The sequence below is a fragment of the Vidua macroura genome, chromosome 4 (genome assembly GCF_024509145.1).
Source record: "Vidua macroura isolate BioBank_ID:100142 chromosome 4, ASM2450914v1, whole genome shotgun sequence".
Classification (NCBI taxonomy): Eukaryota; Metazoa; Chordata; class Aves; order Passeriformes; family Viduidae; genus Vidua; species Vidua macroura.
The window spans coordinates 30734376-30747764 of NC_071574.1; the positions used below are offsets into that span (position 1 = coordinate 30734376).

Here is a 13389-nt window from a genome sequence, read left to right on the forward strand (position 1 = left end):
CTCTTGTTTGTGTGGGGTGCCCTGGTGCCTAATAATACAGCTGAGGTCATGTGTAGCCTTTTACATTGGATAACTGGATTGTATTTCACTTATCTGGACAGCTGCCTTTTTTTCACAAAAGCTGTAGGAATATAATACCTTTGGGATCTCTACCTGATGTGACTGAAAGTATTCAATGGGTTATACAACTACTGGAAGGAATTGTGACAGCACAGGCAAAAATAAACACCAAAAATTAATTCCTTTGCTTCTACTGATTAGAGAGCCTTGTTTTTTGGGTTTGGTATTGTTTTTGTTGTTGTTTGCTTGTTTGTTTTAGGGATTTTTTTAATAATTCAATTGCATTGGCTTTGACAGTCCAGTTGTGTCAGTCCTGGATCCAGGTACAAATGAGCAGACAATCAACACAATCCTGATTGTGCCAAGATGAAAAACTGAGCAAGTGACAAGGCTCAGGACTTTTAGTCAGAGTGTTTACAATGGTGTTTTTATTTTGTTAATGACTCACTGTACTGATTCACCGATGCTTTAGTGAAAGCTGCCTTGTTCAGAGTCTCATTGTTCAAGCAGAGTAAATTATTCCCAGTAGAAAAGCTTGAAAAAGTCCTCTGCTAAAACTAACAACTAAATAAAACTTGTTATTTTAAAGAACATACACATAACAACTTTAATTTTAAGCAATGGCAAAACTTTTTTTATCCACCATAATTTTTCGTGATTTTTATTGGGAAAAGAATCTTCTTCAGTCCTGACACAAAAGGCATGAAGTATCCAAAAATATAGGTCACTCCTTAAGCCTTTGCTACTTGAATGTAATCAGGACACTAGACCTTTAAATAGATGAAAATAGGGGCTGAAAGTGACTTGGTGGCTTTGAGTCATGGACTTTCATGGGGTATCAAAACTTTGCTTCTGCTGCTTTTGGTAAAATGTTCATTCTGGTAATGAATGGCTTGAACCACCCTAGAAGGTCCCTATTTAGCAGCTGTCCACTGGCTCTGAGTTGCCTTTGTAGGAAAAAAAAAACCAACCAAAACAACAAAACAAAACTTACCAACACATTAGATTTGCTTCCCACCTGGAAGCATTTAGAGGATGTAAGAGGATCAGCATTCACATCCCTATTTTATAAAAAACAGGTTGTTCTAAATTACTTGCTAAACTGTTGACAGTTTCATATAATGCACTGGATTTTCGTGCCCCTTTCCAGAGAAGCTGTTTGTGCTGGGAGCGAGGGAGGGCTGCGAGCTCGGTTTGTTTCCACAGCGGGGAGTGCGGGGACCCGGCTGCCACTTTCCTCAGTGGTGGGTGGTGCTCCGGGCTGCTGGGCGCTGCCTGGGGGAGCGGTCAGGCATCTGCAGACGGGAGACCATCCCGGCAGGGGGCCAGCTGTTTATTTTCAAAGCCTTTGTACCTCAGGTTACTTGTAAGGCCGATGCTTGGGGAGTTCTGCTAAAACCGGACCGTGTACGTTCCCTGGTTTGCCTGTAATTTGCAGTATATGAAAACCAGATGGATGGCTGAGCGCTCTGCAAGTTAGGGTAGGAATGGGATCTTCTGACATAAGAGCAGCTTTTACAGAAAACATTGAGTTAAGAAGATTCAGGCTCAAGCTAGATTGCTTCTTCCCTCCCCCCCCACTTTTGTCTATTTTTACTGCATCATTGGTATGTGTCCAAGGAAAGTCGGCCATATCATTCGGAAATACAAGGGGATAAACTTTTGACTGTCGGATCACTTCAGGCTGAGAGACTCCAGAGTAAATGAACTGGGAGAGAGAGAATTAAAAGGAGGGATTTCTTTAGGTGAACTTTTTTGGTTGTCTGCTCTGCCGAGAGCAGTGTAAAATAACGAAGAAACGGCAGCAGTCCTTTCCCACTGTCTTTCTAAATAATGTAAGTTACCCTTTCAAACTCATCTCTAAATGTTCGTGTGCTGTTTCTGCTTTCGAGTATTCTGTGAGAGTCACTGCTCTATAAAACCACTGCTTTATAGCCAGTGAGCTCTTGCCAGGAGCTCTGCTGTGTGAGTGAATTGTTTTGTCTTTCTTTTTCTTTTTTAAGTCAGGGTGGTAGCGGGGAAGCCGAGCAGTTTGACACCGCCTTTCTTTGACAGTCGTGTTAGCTCGGCTTTAGATGGCTGTCGAAACCTTTAAGCCTTTTTAGTGTTTGTGCAGAAATTTGTTTGTAGCTGGCAAAAGACAATAGCAAATGTTTTGATTGAGCTGTGCATGTCAGGCTTGCCGTAAGAGCAGGCGTTTCAAAGGGGACTGTGTGATGCTATGTAAAGAAGACAGGATGTGACAAGGGAAAACAAATGTTTCCTGCTCTTTAATATTTAAAAGAAATAATTGAAACAGAGCCAAGGATTTTGCCTAGGAAAGAAATAGTGATGTTTATTCAAAGCAAAATAATGACTCTGTAAATCTGAGAGGACAATGCCAAGGTTTAATTAGGGGAGACAGTTTACTTTTCCCAGTGGTTCATTTTTTGAAGCTGGAAGTTGACATTAATGTTGCTATATTCTGTTGTGCTTTTGTAAAGTGTAACTTGAGCCATTACCTGATTCATAGCTTTCCATAGGTTAGTGAGGTAGGTTGATTACTCTCCTTTTAGTTAATTTTGCTATTTTCAAAATGCAGTCTAGGCAGACTGTCAGGCAGATTGATAGTAAAGTAAAAACAAGGGGTATAATTATAATTATAAATATACCAGGTATTATACTAAGAATAAAGCAAGAAATAGACCAAGAAAATAATCCTGAACTCAAACATTTATCAGGCTAAAGCAATGACATAGATGTTCATTTACAAGGGAACAAATGAGAAAATTGTTGTGAAAGTGCAATGACTAAATAAATATTTCTTAGATAAGGATAGATAAGAAAAGTTGCTTTCTGTTCCAGCTTTGGATTTTTTGTTTTTGTGGGCAAGGAATTTATTTTCTAGATAATAGTCTATGGCCAATTATTATGATCTAATAATCAGAAGTTTTTTTCCTCAAATTCCACATTACTGCTTGAGTGAAAACAAATTACATTGAGGAGCAATACTAATGAGAGCTTCTAGACAATGTGAATATTTTTAATAAACTTGGGAATATAAACTATAGGGCTTGAAAAGCATATTAAAAGGTTTGTTTTGTTAAAATCTGTATAAACTTGTTTATTTTCAAGTTTGTCCCATCATTTTCTGGATGGTATCTAAAGCATGGTTATAGAGAGAAGGTACTGGAAAGCTGCTGTACCTGGTCTTGGGACTGCATCATCCTGCTCACAAACAAGGGCAGCAGAAAGAGGAGGTTGTTCCCTGTTTCCAGAGAGTTTGGGGGAGGAATCAGTCTGTTAGCTGCTGACAAAATGAAGTAAGGCTTCTGTGCTTTGGCCCTCATCCAGAATTGCTTACCATAAACTATAAGTTTCCTCAAACATCTCAGCAAAGCATTTGACAAACTTGAGTGGTGAAAACACTCCCACGTCTAATCTGGACCTGCAGTGCCCACAATTTGGTTATAAAGAACAGGTTTGTGTTTTCTTCATGGAGGGTTCATTTCAGTTCTTGAGATTTATCCTTTTTCATGAGAAATGGCTTTGATAGACCTTTAATAATTATATCTTTCTTCAGGGAGAGGGCTAAACAGAACTTTGGTTCAAGGAGCATCTCTAACACTGCTTGAGGGCCAGAAGGAAACTTTAATTGGGTTTTATTACAGAACAAATTCTAGATTTGATTACAGGGTTTTTGGGAAGAGGGAAGGATCAAAATCATGCAAACAATTATTTCAGTCAAGATATTTCAGGGAAATACCTTTTGATTTCTTTATGTAATTTGTTAAGGGAGACAGTGATCCTTCTAGACACAGAATAAAAATTAGAAGTACATATACATTTAAGGCTTTGGAGGAGTGGTGGGGGTATGTGTGTCTTAAACGTTCATCTTTTTCATGGCATTGATTTTTGATGGAATTTTGCATTTGAGGCTAGATTTGAGACAAGCAGTGTCCATGGTTTGGTGACACATGCAGGTGCTGTCTGAATTCTGCTAAGTTCAGCAGCATGCACAACGTTTGGAACATTAGACCTTACCTGGACAAAGATGATAATTCTGCTGGGGGATTTCCCCAGCCCATGATACTGTTCTTTCTCTGGCAGTTCTGGTTTTAGGTTGAAGCTCAGGTTGTTTACTGGGAAATCCCAGATAATTGGTGCTTGAAGCCATCATGAAAGCATGCTGGGCCTGTCTTTGCCTGATAATGGAATTTCATTAATTCATAACAAACTAGAATTTGGACACCTTATGTAAACACAGCAATGCTCCTGATTCCTTTGAAGAAAAGTGAGGAATTAAATTAACTGGAAAGGTGCTGGGTATTCTAATCCAGAGAACAAAGTGCTGTACATTACTATACTGAAGCTGAAATTTAATCATCTGCATAAAGTATTAAAGATACAGAGTTTTGCAGAAACATGTAATACTGTGTCTAGACACATGAACTATTTTTATAAAAACAAAGGCACAATGTATAGTAGGTTAGGATAAATCCTTGAACCACATGTAAAAGCATTTGATTTGATCTGGCAAGCATATTGTCTCATCAGAATTAAATGTGTCTGAGGATACAAGTGTAGCTAGTTAGTACTATTTTTTTATACACAGCAGCAAGCATATATTGCTGCAAATAATAAGGTCAGTTTATAAAGACTGTTCCTTGACACAATGGTATTATATAAGGGAATAACATTTTAGATTTAATTAGTTGTTTTACAGACAATGCAGTATTCTGTATTATAAAATGCTACTAATTCCAAAGCCCTAAAAATTTTCTCCTGGAATTCTGCCCATCCATATTTTGCATATATGGGTACCATATAGGAACTTGCCTTTTTCAGTTATTGAAGATAAATCCAGTAACTGCCAGATTGCAATCCACTGTTGCAAATGCTACACTTGACTGACAACTTCAACCAAAATTATAATTATCAATAATTATATGCTATTTACAGAGACTGCAGGTTATTCTTATGTTTTCCGTAATATTTCCTGGAAAAAAAAAAAAAAAAGGTGGGGAGAGCTAACCATGTGAAATGCATGTCATGAGCTGTTAAAAAACAGACTGAAAACAAAAATCAATATTTGTTGAAAGAAATCAATATCGGAAAGGAAATAACAACTATTTAGAGGTTTTTAAAATACTGGAGGGAAAAGAACAGGGCTTAACAGTCACATAAATGCACTTCACCTCTCTCAGTCTCCGTTTTTGTTAAGTTACTTTTCAAGACATGATCCTTCTGTTAGAATTGGACATGCTCTTCTATTTGTTATGTGACATGAATGGATTGCAGGCAGTCCCTTGGTGTGTTGTAAGGTTTGTATTAATGTGTCTGTAAAGGAAAAAGCTGCTTGATTGCAAACACTTAAATGAAATTTGGAAGAATTTCTGTTTTGTGCACTAGATCTTTTTTCTTCCTTTTTGTTTTTGATCAACTGAAATAAAGAATGCCTTCCACTGAACAAAGCTCAGGCTGGCCTTTGGAGAAATGAAAATGGCATTTCATATCAAACCTCCTGAATGGTTTTATTTCTATAAAGACCATGCTTTATTTCTGTGGTTTAAATAGATAAATATTTATTGTATAAATTGTAACATTAAAGGCATTTGCCTTGGTTTTCTACCATAAGACTGTCTAAACATTTTCTGTCCACAATCTGTAGACATACTGCATGTTACTCCTTCTAATAATTGGGGTGCCTGGTTATATTTAGATTGGGCATCACTTATTTTGAAAGGTGATTTTAGCTGGAAGTCAGTAATGTAGCTTGATCAGAAATAACAGTTTATAACTGGAATACCATACAGTGAAACAAATGATGTAACATGTCACTAATGTTCTGTGTGGGGACAGCCAAGGATCTAGTCAGCTGAGAGGTCTGCTGGCAACCAGGTAGCCTTCCTACTTGCTAACTGGACTTTAGGGCAAAAACTCAGAGGCAAATCCCATTCAAAAGGAAGAATTGAAATTGTAAATGCAAATGAAATATAGTTCTTGAGGTACTGAACGTACTTGAGGAAGACGTAGCAGGTAGATGTTGGCTGGCTCTATCCATCTGGCCACTGTCTAGTTGCAGTAGGGTTAAAAGGCACAGCTAAATTAAGAACAGACTAATCATAGACATGTGAAAAATGTTAGCAGCTTGTATTCCGGCACTTCTTACATTACATGGTGACCCTGCTAACACAAGCATCAAAAGAAACTCATGCTGAAATGGTTGTGTTGATTTATTGTTGAATATTAATTCTAGGTGGTAATAACTTAAGAATACGCCCTGCCACTAGGAGAAGAGAAATTACTTAAAAATTTACTGTAATCATGTACATACTTAATATTCCCCTGGAAGAACTCCAAACAACTCTGCTTTTTATGGTCAGTACTTTTGCTCATGTGTAAAATTATTATTCATTCTGTCTCACTTTAGAACCATCTGAATATTATCAGTTTTGGATGCATTGTAGGAGTAGTTAATTACATGGATGGTGATTTTCAGTCCTTATGCCAAGGTGGAACTCTTTGTGAAAGAGACATAAGGATTGAAGTAGATACAATTACGTTTGATCAGATTTTAAATGATTGAGATTACTGTTCAGCAATTTGCTTGCTCCTAATCCAGTATGGATTTATTTGTCTAAGTGTTATTAGTCTGCCTAAACATGTGTATGATCAGTTTATTTATGGGTGACTTTCTGTTCGTTTGTCATGGAAAGCTATTTGTTTTGTGCTGCCATGAGCTTCTGTTCTTGATTTTTTTCTTCTAGTTCTGGAAACCAAGAGTGACAATCTTTTCTTTTCTTTTCTTTTCTTTTCTTTTCTTTTCTTTTCTTTTCTTTTCTTTTCTTTTCTTTTCTTTTCTTTTCTTTTCTTTTCTTTTCTTTTCTTTTCTTTTCTTTTCTTTTCTTTTCTTTTCTTTTCTTTTCTTTTCTTTTCTTTTCTTTTCTTTTCTTCTAATGGGTTTTGAATGCTAGTTTTGAGGATACTCCTTCAGTGAATGTGTAATTTGGAAATTTGTCATGCCTGGACCGATGGCTTTAAAAAAGCTTTTTAGTCCCTGTGAAGATCTGTACTGTTCCTGCCTCCTCCTACATCAAAGCTCAGCAGAACCTGGTTATTTGTGAGCTTGAAGGTGTGTGATATCTACCAGTTTTGTGAAGTGCTCAGGAGCTGATTTAGCAAGGAAATAACAGTGTTCATATTATTTTGAACTACATAATTCTGAATAGTATGAAAACACAAAAGTGCAAAATGTTCCTGCACCTTTTGCAGAACAAAGCCCCCTGAAGTAGTGATGGAATCTTGAGCAAATACACTTGAAACAATTACTTACAGAACAACAACAGATTGCACTCAAAAGATTGTGCTGGACTTGGAAATGTTCAAAAGATCCCAACCATTATGGGGTTTGTGTGCCTCTGAATGCATTAATCTTTCTAGTGGTTCTTGGAGAGACAGTAAGTGTCCCATATTTAGCCCCAGCCATATCTGGCCCATGATCTGTATTATTAGAGAGCTTGCATATTTTGTGAGAAATGGGACTTCCAAAAGAGCAGGTGTTAGCAGTTTCAATGATGTCTTTGGGACCCCCTGGTTCTTCTGTGAACAGCTGTAAGTTGCAAATACTGTAAATCCCTCTACTTAAAAATTCCTCAGGAATTCCTCCTAAAAAATGACCACCAGGAATGAAAATGCAGGACTGAGGAACAAGCCATTTACAGCATACATAAACTCATGAAGAGGAAAAGCTGCCATGTTTCTCTGCAATCACACAGTTTTTTGATTTGGTTTTGCTTTTTCTGTTCCTTTTCCACTGAGGAAACAGTATTCATGAAATTCTCTTCTACAACTTTCTCTCCTGTAATCCCCCTATTGGTGGAAGTGTTAATGTAAACCTTCAGGGATTAACTCCCACAAGATAAGCCTCTGCAGGTGCTGGTTTGTTTTGTTTCTAGGTTTTTTTAGTTGGTTTTTTTTAGTTGGTTTTTTTAGTTGTTTTTTTTTATCTTGAAAGCAGATTTAATTTGATATCTAGAACTGGAAAGGACTAGATATCAAAATAAAGTACTGGAATTGTCTGCCTGGGGAGGTGGTGGAGTCACCATCCCTGGATGTGTTTAAAAAAAGACTGGATGTGGTGCTCAGTGCCACGATTTAGTTGAGGTGTTAGGGAAGGGGTTGGACTCGATGATCTTGAAGGTCGCGTCCAACCTTGTGATTCTGTGATTTAAGTAATTACGCTGTGCTGAATTGCACTAGGGCCAACATGTCAGGTAGAGCCACAGATAATTTCATAGCATCTGATGGTGTTTTCTTCTCCTGAGTGTTACTCTGACACAGTACTACATTATGGGTTAATATGTGGTCTTTTTTCCAAAGGGCTTTTAAGTTTTACTGGACCCTCTTCAAAGAACTGATTCTTCTCTTGTTATGTAATTCTTAGTCTGCTCTGAGTAGTTTTGGGAACAACTGGCCTTTGTGTATCTCAGCTCAGAAAATGTAAGAAAGATAAATTTAAGTGTTGCACCATGAAGATTTCATTCTATTTATCAAATAAGCAGTGATAACTTTTTGTCTTGCATCTAAAACAGCTGGAAATAAATTCTGATTGTAAAATACAAACATGTTCTGAGATACATTCCTAATACATTCCTGCAGTTCTGAATGAAAGACAAATAATTTTTCAATAATTTACAAAAGTAATCCTTGACTTAAAATCTCTCCGTGGAGATAAGTGTAACCCTTTATTACACAGAAAAAGACGACATTAAGTATTGGAGGATTGTTCTGTGAGAATTGCACTACCTGTTCTGTGTAGGCAGAGAATCTCCTCATCCTTTAGCTTCCTCATTCTAATTAGATTTTACTATTCCATCCTATAAAACTTAGTTAAAAGCCAGACTAGATTAGAGCATACAAAAATGTTTGTGTATATTAAGGTGGATTTGCAAAAAAAAAAAAAAAAAAAGAGTAGTTTCATTTCCTCTGTTGGCACAGTTTAAAATTTTTGTTTGTCTTAGGAGAAGCTGACATACTACACAGTCTTGAATACAGTTAATTGTAAAAGCAGGAAGATTTCTTCCCATATTTAACTTTTGGGATGGGTTTTTACCTGTGCTCCTGAATGGTGGCCTTTATTCTTTGAACAGCCTGCTCTGAAGATGTGCACTATCCAAAGGGACCTCTGATGATGAAGGTGGGCAGCCTTTAAATGAGAAGAACCAGGATTGTGATCAAGGCATCATTTCCCCAAGCTCTATGACATTGCTTAATACATTAATAATACCTGTACACATTATATAATATATAATACCTATACAGAGAAACCAGAAAAAGGAAGTATCACTGGAAGTCTCTTTTTTTTTTTTTTTTGTCTTAAGGATGAAGTAAATTAAAAAAGGTAAAAGGAAGGGGGAAAATAAGTGCTAGGTTATTATTGTATTCACTGTAAAAGGGTTCTCTGCTTGGAGTGATGCTTAGTCATTCACCATTGCTGGGAGTCTTGTTTTTATGACTTTAAATGAGTGTACCTGCTAAAGCTACTCTTTGACCCTGAGTGGCATTCCTCATGCAACTGTGGTGTAATAAGGCAGATGTCTGAGGGATTCATTTCACCTGACATCCCTAAATGGCCCAGCTTTGCAAAGTGATAGAAGCAGCCCTGTAAAGCCATTCATGGCCATTAACTATGCCAAAAGGGAGTGGTTACTATGACGGCTCCTGTGATGTCTGCTCTGAGTAATTGGAAGGTTTGCATGGGTCAAATCAAAAGTAAATCTAGCCTAGCCTTATAATTTGGATGGTTGCTGGCAGTAGATGCCTACAGAAGAGCACAAGAATGGATCAGAGATATATTATGGTACTCTTCAGAATGATCTTCTGTATTCAATGATTTGTGCTTCCAGTTCAGTTTCTGGTAGAGGTGGTGTCTTTAATAAATTTATTTACCAGGAATTTGTCCCACTCTCCTGGAATGTCTGTAAATTATTAACAACTGTAGCATCCTGGACAATGGGTTTCACAGCTCACAGGGTGAAGAATTATCCAGCTCATTACTGGTGTCCACAAAAGAGGCTTCTCCTCTGTGGCCTGTAAAAAGGAATAGTAAGAAGCAATAGATACAAATAGTGAAGAAACAATACATCGTGAATAAAATTTAACTCAAGTGGACTCCACCTGCCAAAAACCTAATGACTACTGTTTCATCAACCTTCCAAAAGCATTTAAGTTATTTGAAATACATCCTAAGAGCTGCTCATTGTGGAATATGAGTTGGAGAAGTGTGGGAGGATAGGTCACAGCTGTGTCCAGTAAGACCTGCCCTTAATAGGGTGCAGCTGTGTCCAGTAAGGATGGTCCAGTAAGGATGGGTGTTCTAAAAGAGTGGGTTAGCTGGTTGAGAGGAGAGTTGGAGTCAGTTGGCTCTGCTGCTGTGAGGAGTGAGGGTCAGGTGTTCATGATAGGGACAGTAAGGGTTAGCATGTGCTGCTAGGGACAGAAAGGGTCAGGCAGTCATGATAGGGACAGGTAGCAGTCAGTCAGCTGTAAGAAGAAAGAGAAAAGGAGTCAGTGTTGTGAGAGCTGCCTGTGAGAGCTCACAGAGAGAAGGTATGAAAGTCTTACAGTAAGATAATAAACTAACAGTGACAGTCAGTTCCCATCCATCATCAACTGGTGCCAAGCACTGATGCCAACAATTGATGGCCTGTAAGGGGATGGATCCCAACAGAGAAGTTCAGTACCTGAGGTAGGGTTGTCTCCATGTCCTGTTTGTAACTGGTTTTCCACTAGGATTTCTCAATGTATCATCTGTTTCAGTAACAAAATGGTGCAGCTTGTCACAGTTATCACAAGGACTAGTTCTGAAATCTCAGGCAGTTTATATCCACTCACAGAATTTGCAAAGGAAAGAGGGTGCTAAGATCTGCACCTATGGAACTGCAAGAGTTTCATGCTATATAAGCCACTGTCTTCAGCCTCTTTCTTTACAAAGATAGTCCTTATCTAAATTGATGGCTGGCTATGCAAACTTCGTAGTGTAGAAAGTACCTAGTGTCACAGATGCAGTCACATAGCAACAGTCTGTGTTTGGCCTAGATACAGGCTACCTATGTTTGCAAGGGAGCTTGTATGCTGTGTCGCAGGTGCCTATCACAGCAGGATTCTGGTACTTGAAAGAGATTGCCAGGTGCTATCACAATCCAAGTGATAATGTGATTGATTTAAGACAATATTGTTCCTATCTCTCCTGATGCCAGACTTTTTTTTTCCAAGTGCCTTTTTTGTTTAAACAGACGGATGCATTCACACGTTTGTTATATTATAGTTTCCTATACTGTCTCCTAATTTGCTTTTAATGTACACAACAATGGACTGGTTTTCCTGTAACGTAAAATGAATGCGTTTTCATGTAGAAATGAATGGCCTGTATATCTCAGTTCAGCTTGTGAGAGTCTTAAAATTGTGCGTATGAGTGGTTCTGCTTTTCTCCTCTTTCATTAGCTGTTGCTTCCTAAGTCGTGATGCCAGTTGAAAAGACTGACATTCATGCAGGAGTGTATGTACAAGGTCTCCTGAGAATGTAATTTTTGCAGAAATCTAACCTACATCAGAGCTGAGCATTTGCTTATGAGTAGCCTGGCAATGCCCCGTAAGGGCCTTTGGGCATCTGGCCTGAACCTGCAAGAGATGTCTAAGAGGAAGTTTAGGAGAGTTGTTTTTGGAGATGGAAGGGTAGAGATAGACAGCTTTGTGTCATGTATAAAATCTTGTGCCTCAGGGAGAAGGCTTGAGGAAAACGTGGGCTGAGCCAGAGCGGCTGCTTGGAAGGACTGTCTGGGGGTCAGGGGTTTGATGGACTTTTCAGGCAGATAACGCATGTTACTGTGGCTGTGGTAAAACTGCTGTGGAAGCACATGCTGGGAATTGATGCATTCCTGCAGGCAAGGCCCAAGGTGCAGGGAGCACTTAATCCCTGCTGTAGAAAGGTTTCAGCTATTTCCAATAACAACAGTTCTTTAAATAGGAATGCTGGCATGCAATCAGCAAATGAGTGCCCTTGCTGGGGACTGGCATGTTTACTGGGTGAAGTTCAGCCATTGGGTGTTTCCAGGTTTTGAACTGCTGGAACTGACTGCTGGAAAGTCAAATAGAGTGTCCCTGTGAGTGTGGAGGTAGAGGACACAGCGTCACAGCTGGCACACTCAAGCTCTGTGCACTTTGAGCTCCCACCGAGAGCTGTAGATGGCTTTTTGCTGTGGTTGTTTGGTCTGTTCAGCTCCTGTGCCCACAACCATTGTTAAAACCCACAGAGCTCCTTTTGCCAAGGTTGTCCTGACATTGTTTCTCACTACTGCTAGTGCTGCCAGACTACCTGCTGTTTACCTACTTGCTGTGAAAGTTCAGCATTGCACTTTTGCCAACATAAAGAGCCTGCCTGGGTAAACTTCTGCCGGCCACTTAATGCTTGAGCAAGGTTTTCTCTGAACCCAAGGACGATATACATGTTTAGACTTTCTGCTGTGTTTTTGAAAGCTATTTTGGTTCAGAAGAAGACTTGGCAGATAGAGAAGTTAACCTCACTGCTGGGCTGTGGACAAGAAAATGAGGTGGGTACTGTTCAAAAGCTAAGGTAAATATGGAGAGGCAGCAACCAGTATTTTGTATTTAAACAACATAAATGTTACAGAGGATGTGAACCTGATTTCAGGCTGTTCACATGCTTCAGAGGGGCTCTTTTCTCTCCCTCCGTCTTAGTCCTTATCCCAGTAATGTGTTTTTGTGCTAAGAAGATGATAATTCCTTCCCTTTCTGCCTCCATTTTTGCTTTTTTTAATACTTAGATTCTAGCTCCCATTTCTTGCTGTGAGACACCTAAGGTGGTTTAAGTTTCTTTACCTTCTGGTTTATGTTTCATCTGTTATATTTGATGGGGGGCGGGAGTTTTGAAGGCTGCAAGAAAAACATTCTAAACGTTGGCACTCTCCTTAGTTAATTTTGTGAAGAAGTTACATGGCTTGTAGTGATTGCTGAGTGCTACCTTCTCCTTTGCTGATTTGAACTTCATGCTAGTTCACCAGAATCCTACTGAATTAAATGGAAACAACAGAGTAACTTCTTGGTGGTCATCAGAGAATGTGTGACTAAACTCCAGCACCTGAAGTGTGTTACCTCTGCTAAAGTGAGAGCTGCAGTGGACATGCAGCGTGGGGCAGATCCAGTCTCAGGAGGGAGTGGAGGGGATGTTCTCTACAATTTTCACCACACAGCTCAATATCAAAAGCATTGAGCATTTTCTGTTTGCATTTTTTCCCTGTTGCTCAGCAACTCTGAAGAAAATGCCTAGAG

At 38.9% G+C, this 13389-nt stretch overlaps 1 protein-coding gene across 2 annotated transcripts in view; it reads left to right on the plus strand.

Annotated features, from left to right (window-relative positions):
• The first annotated feature begins 1651 nt into the window (after positions 1 to 1651).
• The window catches only part of TRIM2 (tripartite motif containing 2), a 60411-nt gene continuing 48673 nt past the window's right edge, over positions 1652 to 13389 (plus strand). For both annotated transcript variants that reach the window (XM_053975725.1, XM_053975726.1), the window contains exon 1: positions 1652 to 1895. The gene's annotated coding sequence lies outside the window, so the exon portion shown is untranslated. The remainder of the gene's footprint in view (positions 1896 to 13389) is intronic.